Consider the following 11569-nt stretch of genomic DNA (forward strand, 5'->3'; position numbering starts at 1 on the left):
TCGTCCAACCTGGTCTTGAACACTGCCAGGGATGGAGCATTCACAACCTCCCTGGGCAACCTATTCCAGTGCCTCACCACCCTAACAGGAAAGAATTTCCTCCTTATACCCAATCTAAACTTCCCCTGTTTAAGTTTTAACCCATTACCCCTTGTCCTATCATAGAATCATAGAATGGTTAGGGTTGGAAAGGACCTTAAGATCATCAAGTTCCAGCCCCCCTGCCATGGGCAGGGACACCTCACACTAAACCATCTCACCCAGGGCCTCGTCCAACCTGGCCTTGAACACTGCCAGGGATGGAGCATTCACAACCTCCTTGGGCAACCTATTCCAGTGCCTCACCACCCTCACAGGAAAGAATTTCCTCCTTATATCCAATCTAAACTTCCCCTGTTTAAGTTTTAACCCATTACCCCTTGTCCTATCACTACAGTCCCTAGTGAAGAGTCCCTCCCCAGCCTCCCTATCATTGACAATAACTCATGTAAAGTTTGGCAAGGGCATTACATGTAAAGAACACTGTATTTTTGAAAGAAGAGTGAACATCGATGTTACAGGTAAGGCCCTACCCAGCTCTGAACATGCTGTCTCTGGGGAAGGGTCTCAAAGGCAGGCTGTAATTGCATAGAGCCCTGTTTTCTCTGCAGCAGTTATACCTACATACAAAAATACTTCTCATCAAGTATGCCAAAGATACATGTAATAATTACATAGTCTTCCCATATTGTTTTTTTCCCCAGGAGATGTACTTTCAAGAAGTTCATCTTTATGAAGCTGCTAACACTTGATGTAAAGAAAGCAAGTGTCTTCTGGATGATACTTCCTAAGGACAGAAAGTCCTGCTACAGTTCAAGAGGCTGAGGACGATAAGGTATGAGAAGAGGATAAAGCTTTTTTGAGCTCTAGAGCACCTGGAGGCTGTTTTTTCTGGGGAAGGGGAAATGAGCTCAGTGGTCAGAGATGCACACGGGGGATCATTTCATTTTCTCCTTGATGGTGTTGGAAAAATCAGGAAACATCCAAGCAGCTATTGTATGTGCATTTCTCCTCCAATAAAACCACCAGATGGGGAATGCTGTGTCTCATCACAGAATGATAGAATCACAACATGGTTTGGATTGTAAAGGACCTCAAAGCTCATACAGTTCCAACCCCTGCCATCGGCAGGGGCACCTTCCACTAGAGCAGCTTGCTCCAAGCCCCTGTGTCCAACCTGGCCTTGAACACTGCCAGGGATCGGGCAGCCACAGCTTCTCTGGGCACCCTGTGCCAGCGCCTCAGCACCCTCACAGGGAAGAGCTTCTTTATATCTGTCCTGAACTTTACCTATTTCAGTTTTAACCCATCACGCCTTGTCCTATCATTACAGTCCCTGATGAAGAGTCCCTCTCCAGTACCCTTGTAGCCCCCTTCAGATACTGGAAGACTGCTACGAGGTCTCCACGCAGCCTTCTCTTCTCCAGGCTGAACAGCCCCAACTTTCTCATCCTGTCTCCATACAGGAGCCACTCCAGCCCCTGATCATTCTCATGGCCTCCTCTGGATTTGCTTGCACAGCTCCATGTCCTTCTTATGGTGGGGACACCAGAACTGCACACAGCACTCGAAGTGGGATCTCATGGCAGGTTAAGCATCCCTGAGTGTGTAGGGTGGGAAGGGGAAGAGAAAATGCTGGGTGAAACTTTCATTTTCACTTCTTGCATAGCTTTATGTGTCCATGAGCCCCAGCCAGTGCGTGCAAACAAATCCAAGCCACATAATTCAGAGGTGTTTTTTTTTCACCTGAGTCCAAGGTAGGAGGGGAGGTTTTAGAGCTTAGTCTCGTCTATGAGGTTAATGAGTGAATGAGGGATCTCTGATTCACTTCAGCCTCACCAAGCAGAGCCTTGTCATATGGTGAACCATTCCATGGTCCACAAAATGGTGATAGATGTTTCAAGTCTGGTCTCCCATCAACCTCTATCACAGGACAGAGTCCCTTAGGTCTCCAGGAAAGCACGTTGTATGCCATTGAACTCTTCATTAAGTGTTATTTCATATCTGAATCCATTTCCCCTTTTAAGGTTATTTAAGCTTTTGTTTAGAATGGTGTGGCTGTGGGATGCTCATCAGCATCACAGAATAAGATAGAAAATGAAAACAAAATTGAAAATATTTGTCACCATCAATGAAAAAAACCCAGTGCTGTCTGTTCTCATATTACCCAACTGCCCCTTAGTGGTCCCATCATCTCTCCGTGTTTGTTTCGCTCTTTCTCAGAAAAGAGCTTGCACAATGTCAGACTTAAACATGTCACAGGCAGTGAGAATATACTTCTAGTGTGAAAGAAAACACTATTTGCAGGGAGCATTTCCTCCCATTGATTGGGTGGAAGAGCTCCATGAAGGGCTGTTTAGTGGTTTTCCTACCTAAGAATGCGAAACCCACTCCTGTTTTGCAAATACCCATGGGATGCTAAGGTGTTTAAAAAATCACAACTCCAAGGTGAATGAGCAAAGGCATGGGAGGGAGAAGATCAAAGAATCTTTGAATCACAGAATGGTTTGGGTTGGAAGGGACCTTAAAGCTCATCCAGTTCCAACCCCCTGCTACACCTCAGCACCCTCACAGGGAAGAGCTCCTGCCTTATATTCAACTTGAACTTCCCCTGTTTAAGTTTGAATATGTCAGTGCCTTGTCCTATCACTACAGTCCCTAATGAAGGGATACTGAAGATACCTTAAACTTACTCAGAGTTAACAACTGTCTCTTCCAACCCTGCTGTCATGTTACCTAAAACAAAATAGGACATTTCAGGGCTGAAGTGAAAACACCCATGGTGCACCAATTCCATGGCTTCAGCTGTGTGACATTATCTTCCTTTCTAGCTGTAGACAGCAGTGCTCAGTTTAGGATAAAATGCAAAAAAAAAACCCAAACCAAACCAAAACGAAAACCCAATAAAAAACCACCCCAAAAAACCTCACCACTTCTTTCTTCTTACTGCAATCAGGAAAAGGGACTTTTAGGCACCTCTCCTAGCTGATGAGAGCACTGTCACAGGTAAAACACATGCAGCATACATGTGTATATATAGCTTCAATCACGTGTCAGTTTGAACGTGGCCACGGGCATGAAGTTGGGCTTGTGCTACCACATTTGGGACTAGGGATTTTTTGGGTATGTGACAGTAATTATCTTTAATGAGCACGGCAGGCACCACTTCTACCGTGGGGCAGCGGAGCTCCGTGCTGCTCCGGGGCACCCCAAATACACCTGACAAATCTGCTTGCTTATTTTCCCTTTGAAAATCCAGCGTTCCTCGTTTAAAGGCGAGGTTTTCCTTGCTCTCTGCCTGCGATGTTTCGTGCTCAAAGGTAGAACATCGTGGGGAGTTGTTTTGCCCGTTGCTGCGGACTCAGCAGGAGCCCGTGGCTTGGGCTCCCCCGTGTGGGATGGGATTTTCCCTGTAGGACAAATGCTGCCGGTGTTTTCCATGGACAGGCAGCAGAACAGTTCCTATTGCCCAGTACCGAGCAAAGGTACCGTTTTTGTCAATACTCACTTGCTGCTGGAGAAAACCTGCAGCCCCCTCGTCCACTTGCAGCCGCAGTGAGATAACAATGATGTCTATTTGCAAAAGCTAACGAGAGGCAGAGAGACATGTGCTTCATTTAGTTAATTAACATGAATAGCAGTTCAGCCTGCAGCTCAGCACAGGTACCTACGTGCGTGGCTTTACCCACAAACTGCTTTTTGAAATGCTTTTCCTGTTTTTTTTTTTTTTTTTAACTCTGGTGCAGGGAAAATAAAATATTGGGTTTTGGTCTGCGAAGATTCCCCACTTTGCTACAAAAAGTGTTCGTGAAAGGAACACCAAGGTGCCACAATTTCATTAGATGCATTAGGTAGTGCGATAGCATAGTGGGATGGAGCAAATACTTTACAGTGAATAACTGACACAATTCGGCTTATTTTTTTAGCCTTGCAAGCTTTCTAATCAACTAATTATAGTTTTGTTTACCTGAAATTCTAAGCACCAGATAACTTCAATAAATAACCTTCACAGCATAGCTATTTTATACCTATTTTATCTTATGGGCACTTAAGACCTATTAATTAACCTCCAGCAGACACCCTTGTTGCACAATACCACAGCTTCCTGAGTGTGTTTGCCTGGGGTTTGCAGTCCTCTCTCCAAAGCAAGCAATTGTAGATCCTAATCTGGAAATTAAATTCTCAGTGAATTGCCTCTAATAATTGTCTCCCCAAATTACGTGTTGTTGTAAATACACTCAACAGCAAACCTACTTCTTTAAAGGATACTCCTAGAAAGCAAATAGAAAGAGGTGAAAAAAAAGCTGAAGCAAATTCTGTAGGGTCTTCTGAGTCTTTGATGGTGTTTCCCATGGTATAAAAGACCCAAAGTGGCTCAGGCTCTTAGGTTGCTCTCCATGGGCCCATGCTTCTTCCTTATGGCCCAGTTTTGGACTAGTTAGCAGTTGTGGTCTGTGGTCTTCAGGTTTGTGTTGAGGGATGATCCCTCTTCATCAGGGACTGTAGTGGTAGGACAAGGGGTGACGGGTTCAAACTGGAACAGGTGAAGTTCTGGTTGGATATAAGGAAGAAGCTCTTCCCTGTGAGGGTGCTGAGGCGCTGGCACAGGGTGCCCAGAGAAGCTGTGGCTGCCCCATCCCTGGCAGTGCTCAAGGCCAGGTTGGACACAGCGGCTTGGAGCAAGCTGCTCTAGTGGAAGGTGTCCCTGCCTGTGGCAGGGGTTGGAACTGGATGAGCTTTAAGGTCCCTTCCAATGCAAACCTTTCAGGATTCAGTGATTCTATGAGAGTAAAAGGATATTCCCTGGGACATCCATGAGATCATCATAATACATCCATTGGGATTCATTTAAAAAGAAGTTACATGCTGATGTGTAGCTGGTATGGCTGATGCTCTGAAGTTATCCAGTCCTCCCCTGATACACCCCTGAAAATGGGATTTCAAGGCCAGGTTGGACAGAGCCTTGGGTAGCATGGTTTAGTGTGAGGTGTCCCTGTGCATGGCAGGGGGGCTGGAACTGGATGATCTTAAGGTTCTTTCCAACCCTAACTATCCTAGGATTCTAATATTTCTTGGAGCAAATGTACGTCAGTACTAAATACACAAGTACACATTAGTTACCAAGAAGCTGCTGTGCCTCTTGAGATAATTGCTCCCCTTCCTTCCCCTGTAGTTGTACAGGTCAGCCCAGGACTGCCTTGAACTAGTACAGCTCTTCAAGGCGCGCTATAATGACTTCAGTTCTTAAAGGCAGGCCACAACCTACACATGCAGCATTCAAAATCAACATCAAAAATCATGAGTCATATGCCAGAAGAACTTGACATTTTTTTATCAAGTGCTTTTGTGTTATTTCTGGTTTGGGTCACATTTTATGGTTATCCTTTTGAGTCACAAAACTTGTACTTTTTGTTGAGGTCACAGTTGTTATGATGTTGTTATGAGTCTGCTGTGATTTGGCTCTTTCCTGTAGCTTCACCTCATGAAGCCTGGGGATAAAAGTGATCCACAACTCAGTAAAAGGTTGATGGCCATGATGTCCTGGGCACTGTATCCATGTGCTTTGGGTCCCCAGGGCTTTGGCTGTGGCTCCTGATATCTGGGGTCCTGCCAAGCCCCAGTTCCTGCTCTCATCCCCATGCCCATCTTGTCCCATCTTGAGTCCCTTAATTGTGGAATTCACATATTATAGTTCTGAAAGAAAACGTGAGGTGCCTGAACCTTCCCTTTTGTGCCAACAGAGATGCAGCTGGGCTGTTCATGATGTTCGTTAATAAAGTAAATTCCTTTAGCCATGGTGGGGTGAAGAGTGAAACAACAGGGGGAAGCAGAGGGTTAAAATAACTGAGCTGATGTGAAGTGAGCTGTGAAGAACAGGTCCCAACAGGCCCCTATGTAAGTAATTCTTTCTTTGGACTTAATCTTCTACTTCAGTTTACAGTTAAGCACATAATCCTTCTTACTTTAATATTTTTACCTCACTCTTTGTCTTCTCTTCGTTTCACCAAAGCAGCAAAAAAAAAATAAAATACAAGACCGGAGTAAGAGACTCAGGTGGATGTGGACCTTTTGGGTCCCTCTTCCTTATGGCAGAAGATCCACTTCTGGTGTCACAGGGGAGCTTGGGGTGGGATTAAATAGGTCCAGGTGCAGGATTTATGTCTCTGAGCCCATATCACAGCCCAGCTGAATAAATGAATTCCAATAATTTTTGTTGAGACACAGTTTTGGAGAACACTAAGAAAACTTTGATTTCATTTTACCTGCAGGTGTTAGAAATGAGTTCCTCTGGGGACGTTATAAATGTCTTTGAAAGGACTGGAACTGAGCAGGATACTACTGGAAACCAGACACTGCTAATCTGTGACCCAAAATTGAGCTGGTCATTTATGGTGAGCAGCAATATGCGTCCCACTGAGACACCCCAGAGACTCCCCAGAGCCTCAGTGTAGGGTTTGCAGGGAGCATTTGTCATGTGTGAAGTCCCATTGCTGCATGGCAGGGACAGACCTGAAGCTGTGAAATCGTTTTGTTCTCCAAAAGAGCAGAGCAAAGCGAACCAAGAGGCAGACCTCCAGCTACATCAGCTGGCCTGCACCTGCATATGCATTTGGTATACCCCATATTCCTTCCATACTGCCTGCACCTTTGGACAATAGATTTATGTAGCTATTTTACAACCAATATGGACATAAGTTTGAAGAATTACGCATTTTTTTATCGAATGTAAAGTCATCATGCAAATCTATCACCTAAAATATGGGCACTGTGGAAAGAACTTGATAATCCTAAAGAAGCCTTATAAAATCTTTATTGGATTTTAATTTGTAGCATGGGCTATAAATTGTGCAAGCTGCGGTGCTTGTACCATGTCCCTGACATGGCACAGACTGGGTTGCCCTTGGACCAATGACAGTGACAAAGATGCTCTTTTTAATAAGGTAACTAACTCCAAGAGAGGCCTCCTTCCAACACTTTATTATGGTTGCATTAAGCTGTCCACAGCCAATTGCCCTTCCTTTTTTGTGTGGAGAGGGTAGACAAGCTCTGTTAGGGATGGCCAGATTGCAGATCTTGCAAAATACTTTTTGAGGGCTGATGGCTGTAAATAAAACATGTCTGGTCTCTAGAGATAACACAAGGCCCCAGTTCATGGTTTGGTGCTTTTGAGATATATTAGTTATTTAAGTAAGTTTTGAATAATTTGAGTCACTTGGAGCTATAGTACTGTGTGGTTCACTGTGTTGTGTGCTTAGATTTACTTGCTTAGGATGAGCAGTTAGATCTGCTGAAGCCTTAGGCCATGGGCTGTGGACTTTCACCCAGAGATGCTTTTGGCTGGAACAGACTTAGTTTTCTTAGTATCTTTCCCAGAAGCTGGTGCAGTGCTGTGCTTTGTCTTTGGTGTGAGAAGAACGCTGTTAACACAATGATGTTTGAGCTGTTGCTGAGTCATGTCTATCATGGGTCGAGGTAAGTGTCTTGCGCTCTGTCCGTGAGTGGGTGCAGAAAAAGCACAAAACAGGATATAAGGAAGCACCCACTGTCAGCAGAAGCAGCCACTCCACAGGGTAAGAACAGTTAATGGCCTGCCTGTGTGAAACAGAGAAGGAATCCAATAAGGTGTTGGAAGATCCCACGCCGAAATGTCACCACTGGGGTAAAAAGGCTTGTGAGGGGCAGGTGCATAAATGATGAGGATGTGATTGCCCAGGGGTTTCTTTGCTGGGGGTCCCTCTCCATGTGTCCCTTTTACTCTACCACTCAATGATAAAGTTGTTTTTTCCTGGAGTAGAACAACTGATGCTCTGCTGCAGTGTTGAGCCCAAGGGAGAAGGAATCACCCCTGAGAGTGATCATGTGTGTGAGCAAGGAGTCAAAAGAGGCACCCATGGGCTCACTAGTCCCAGCAGCTGCAGTCTCATAGGGCTTGTGTGCAGCTCCTCAAATGGTGTGTGAATGCTCAGGCAGCAGCTTCTCCCCTAACAGTATGTCCTTAAATCCTCTCACTTTAACTGGCATGGATATAGGCATTGAAAAATTCCTGCTTGTGTTGGCTACTCCTTTAATTTGGGGCTTAATTCTGTCCCTGTTTATCAGCGTGCCTGTGGCCAGGTGACTGTTCTTAATGTGAGCAACAATAGGCACAAAGAGGAGATTTTCAATAAGCTCGATTAGAAATCCATCTAGATGCACTTCAGCTGTCTGAACAGCTTTGAAACATCAGTCACAGAGCACTGAGCTGCCACAGGTGGTCAGTAAGGTTTAAGCAAGTTGTAAAGGTCTCTGCTTAATTCACTGGTGGTGGTGCACGTGGGTGCTTCATGCAGACCCTACTATCGAGGCATGTACACAGGCAGATAACTTGTTTTCTGAGGTATTTACACTGGCTACCCTGGGCAGGACTCAGTAGAGTCTAAAATTAGTGTATAGGAACTTGAAGGACTGGGTGTATTGAGGACAAGCAAACAGCTTTCCAGTGCCTAAAGGGGCTGCAGGAAAACTGGAGAGGGGCTTGGGACAAGGGCCTGTAGGGGCAGGCCAAGGGGAATGGCTTGAACCTGCCCGAGGGGAGACTGAGCTGAGCTCTTCGGCAGAAGCTCTTCCCTGTGAGGGTGCTGAGGCGCTGGCACAGGGTGCCCAGAGAAGCTGTGGCTGCCCCATCCCTGGCAGTGCTCAAGGCCAGGTTGGACACAGGGGCTTGGAGCAAGCTGCTCCAGTGGAAGGTGTCCCTGCCCGTGGCAGGGGTTGGAGCTGGATGAGCTTTAAGGTCCCTTCCAATGCAAGCCATTCAGGATTCAGTGATTCTATGAAGGCAGGAGGCTCCAGGTGAGCTTCGTGTTGGGCTGCCTGACAATTTCTGGGTGAAAGAATGGAAAAGGTGACATAAGATATGATAGATAAAGAATTATAGCACAGGAGTGTAATTAATGCCAGTCAAAATGGCTTTATGGGAAATAGGTCTTGTCAAAGAAATATGATTTCATTCTTTGATGAGATAACACATTTGGTTGATAAAAGTGACTGTGTTGAGGTAATAGACTCTTCTAAAGCGGTTAGTGCAGCATGGGCTGACACTCTGATTAACATTTATCGTGGTAAGCTATCAATAACGAGCACATTAAATGGATGGAGGGCTGGCTAACTGACAGGTCTTGGAGAGGGGCTGTCAGGAGGAAATCAGCAGCAAAGGGTGATATTTCAGTGAGATTCCTCTGCTGAAAGCAGTGCTGCAGGCTCCCATCCATGGCGTTAAGGGGCAGCACGGCAGTTTTTAACCATATTGTTGCCCCATGAGCACACTGTAGTCTTGTATTATTCGTATGGTGTAATTACCAAGTGTCTGGAAGGAGGGAGAGAATCCCGATTTGACCGTCTTCCTCAATAGCTGGAAGATCACTTGTGAGGGGATTTTATTCAGGTTTTGTACTTCAGGTGCAGAAATGAGAGCAGAGCTCAGAAGGGATATTTAATTGGTAACTTTTTATAAGCACCTACTTCTTGGCATCCTTCATGCGCGATGTTCTGTAATTCTCTCGAAGACTGAGCTGATGAAAGAAACTGGAGCAAGAGTATATCAAGGACAAAGCCAGGATCCAGCTTTTAATGAAGCAAACATAACCTTTTACTGAGGCAGACTCACCCTGCATTTGTCACGAACCCGATTAAAGCCTATACAGCCATTCAGTGCGGTGTTTAATTATAGCCGAGCCCGTGAGCCCCCTCAGAGTTAAGGATTTTCAGGATTTCTAATAAAATTTCCCTTTCTTTCTTGGATTTTTGGAGGCTTATAGCTTATTTACAGTGAAATACGCTTCAGGTTGAACTCGCTGATGCAAAATGGTAAGACGGTTGGTGCCCACCTGAGGATGAATTATCCTGGAGGGTGTCTGAACACCCCCCAGCTCTTTCTGCTTTCCTTGACTTTTGTTAACATAGGAGACACATAAGATAGTTTCCCGATTCATAAAACTTTTCCAATCACCTTTCCACCACCTGACCCTGAAGTGCAGAGAACACCAGAGAAGTTTTGAGGTCCACACCTGGATAACAACGTTGAGGGGAAGAGCTCTTTTTGTTGTGATAAAAGCGGTAGAGGTATAAATCTCTCTTTTCAGGTGTGAAGGGGAATGTTTATAGAGAATCAGGGAAACCCTATTGCTCCCAGGCAGGGAACCTTCTAAAGCCTTTCCTGGCTTGAGCTGGGGCTGTGTGAAGTGGAGGGGCAAGACAGAGAAAGCAGCAATTCTGAGAGGAGGTGGCATGGACCATAACAAAATTATTTAGCAAAATGGTTTCTATCACTTTTCCCATTTCTCCTGAGCCAAAGTTGCGGAATTGGGACCTTAATTCCAACAGCTTCCAGCTCATTGCGGTAACATCAAGCCACGTTTTAATTAAAAAGGGCTTGTGCATTTCTGCATTAGCATTATTTATTTGTTCAGTGGGTTTGCTGAGATTAGCATGCACATGGGGAGAGGGGCAACACACTCCCTTTACTCTTGGATCCAATAAATTTTATGCAGAAATATACTGACTGCCTCTGCCGCCAAATTGCGCACCTGGTTATTGCGGTGAGGATGGGTGTAATACTGCACATTAGGCATCATCTGCTTGCTCTCTCAGCAGAATTGGCCACAGTATAGCTGCTCCAGGTCCTTCATCCTTTAATACACTGATTTTACTATGTATGTGTGAAGTTATAAGCATTTTTCCGCCTGCACCCCTGCAAAAGTATGAAAGCATTAAAATCCCCAGAAGTTTGATTTTTCTCTTGTTGCTGTGCTCAGTTCACAACAAGATATAATAACAGCAATAGCAATAATAATAATAGTAATAATAATAATAACAATGATAATAATAGTGGTAATGATAATAACAATAACAATAATAATAACATTAATAATAACTCCACAATAATAATAAAGGGGAAAAGGCAAATCTTTCCTACCTTGTGATGAGATGAATGTATTAAATGCCTTGTTCCTATGTCAGGACCAAGACCTGGGAGGCTGCAACTGTGAAGAGCTGAGACCAACAATGAGATATTGCCTGAAATAAATAGGGGAAGGAATTTCTCCTTTGTAACTACAAAAGGCCATGAAAGAGTTGGTGAGAATTTGAAGAGATGATAAGGGTAATTTGTTAATGCAAGGAGAAAGAGAAATGAATCCTAGCAGTGCAGCTAAGGGCTGAGCAGTGTTCCAACGCCTGCCTTTATCCAAAGCACTTTGCTTTGTGCTGTAGGATTTTTCACTCACCAATTTTTCGCACAGAGGGGAAAGAAAGAAGCAGCCTTCAGCATATTTCTTACAGCTGTAAACAGAGAAGTGAAAAGGATCAAAAGAAATAATTTATCAACTCCCTGAATGCTTACAAAATAAACCCACTTTCAAGTTGCAGGGACTTCTCCCAAGTTTCTCTGCATCACAGGCTATTTATAAGGGCTCAGCGCTACTTATTTTCTGTGGAGGTTTGAATTTTTCACTTCTAAAGCAGCTTCTATCTGTGCATCTCCAAAAGCTTATGT

At 44.6% G+C, this 11569-nt stretch overlaps 1 long non-coding RNA gene across 1 annotated transcript; it reads right to left on the reverse strand.

Moving 5' to 3' along the window:
* Positions 1 to 8831: 8831 nt before the first annotated feature.
* LOC133213308 (uncharacterized) lies at positions 8832 to 11238 on the reverse strand. The gene is made up of 3 exons (XR_009725773.1): positions 10991 to 11238; positions 9376 to 9600; positions 8832 to 8899 (listed from the first exon to the last, which is right to left on the reverse strand). It is a non-coding gene; the product is annotated as an uncharacterized LOC133213308 (long non-coding RNA).
* Between the last annotated feature and the right edge of the window lie 331 nt (positions 11239 to 11569).

Source organism: Neopsephotus bourkii, unplaced genomic scaffold (genome assembly GCF_033783945.1).
Source record: "Neopsephotus bourkii isolate Nb327-2 ecotype Australia unplaced genomic scaffold, CSIRO-AGI_Nbou_v1 NB_94, whole genome shotgun sequence".
Lineage (NCBI taxonomy): Eukaryota > Metazoa > Chordata > Aves > Psittaciformes > Psittacidae > Neopsephotus > Neopsephotus bourkii.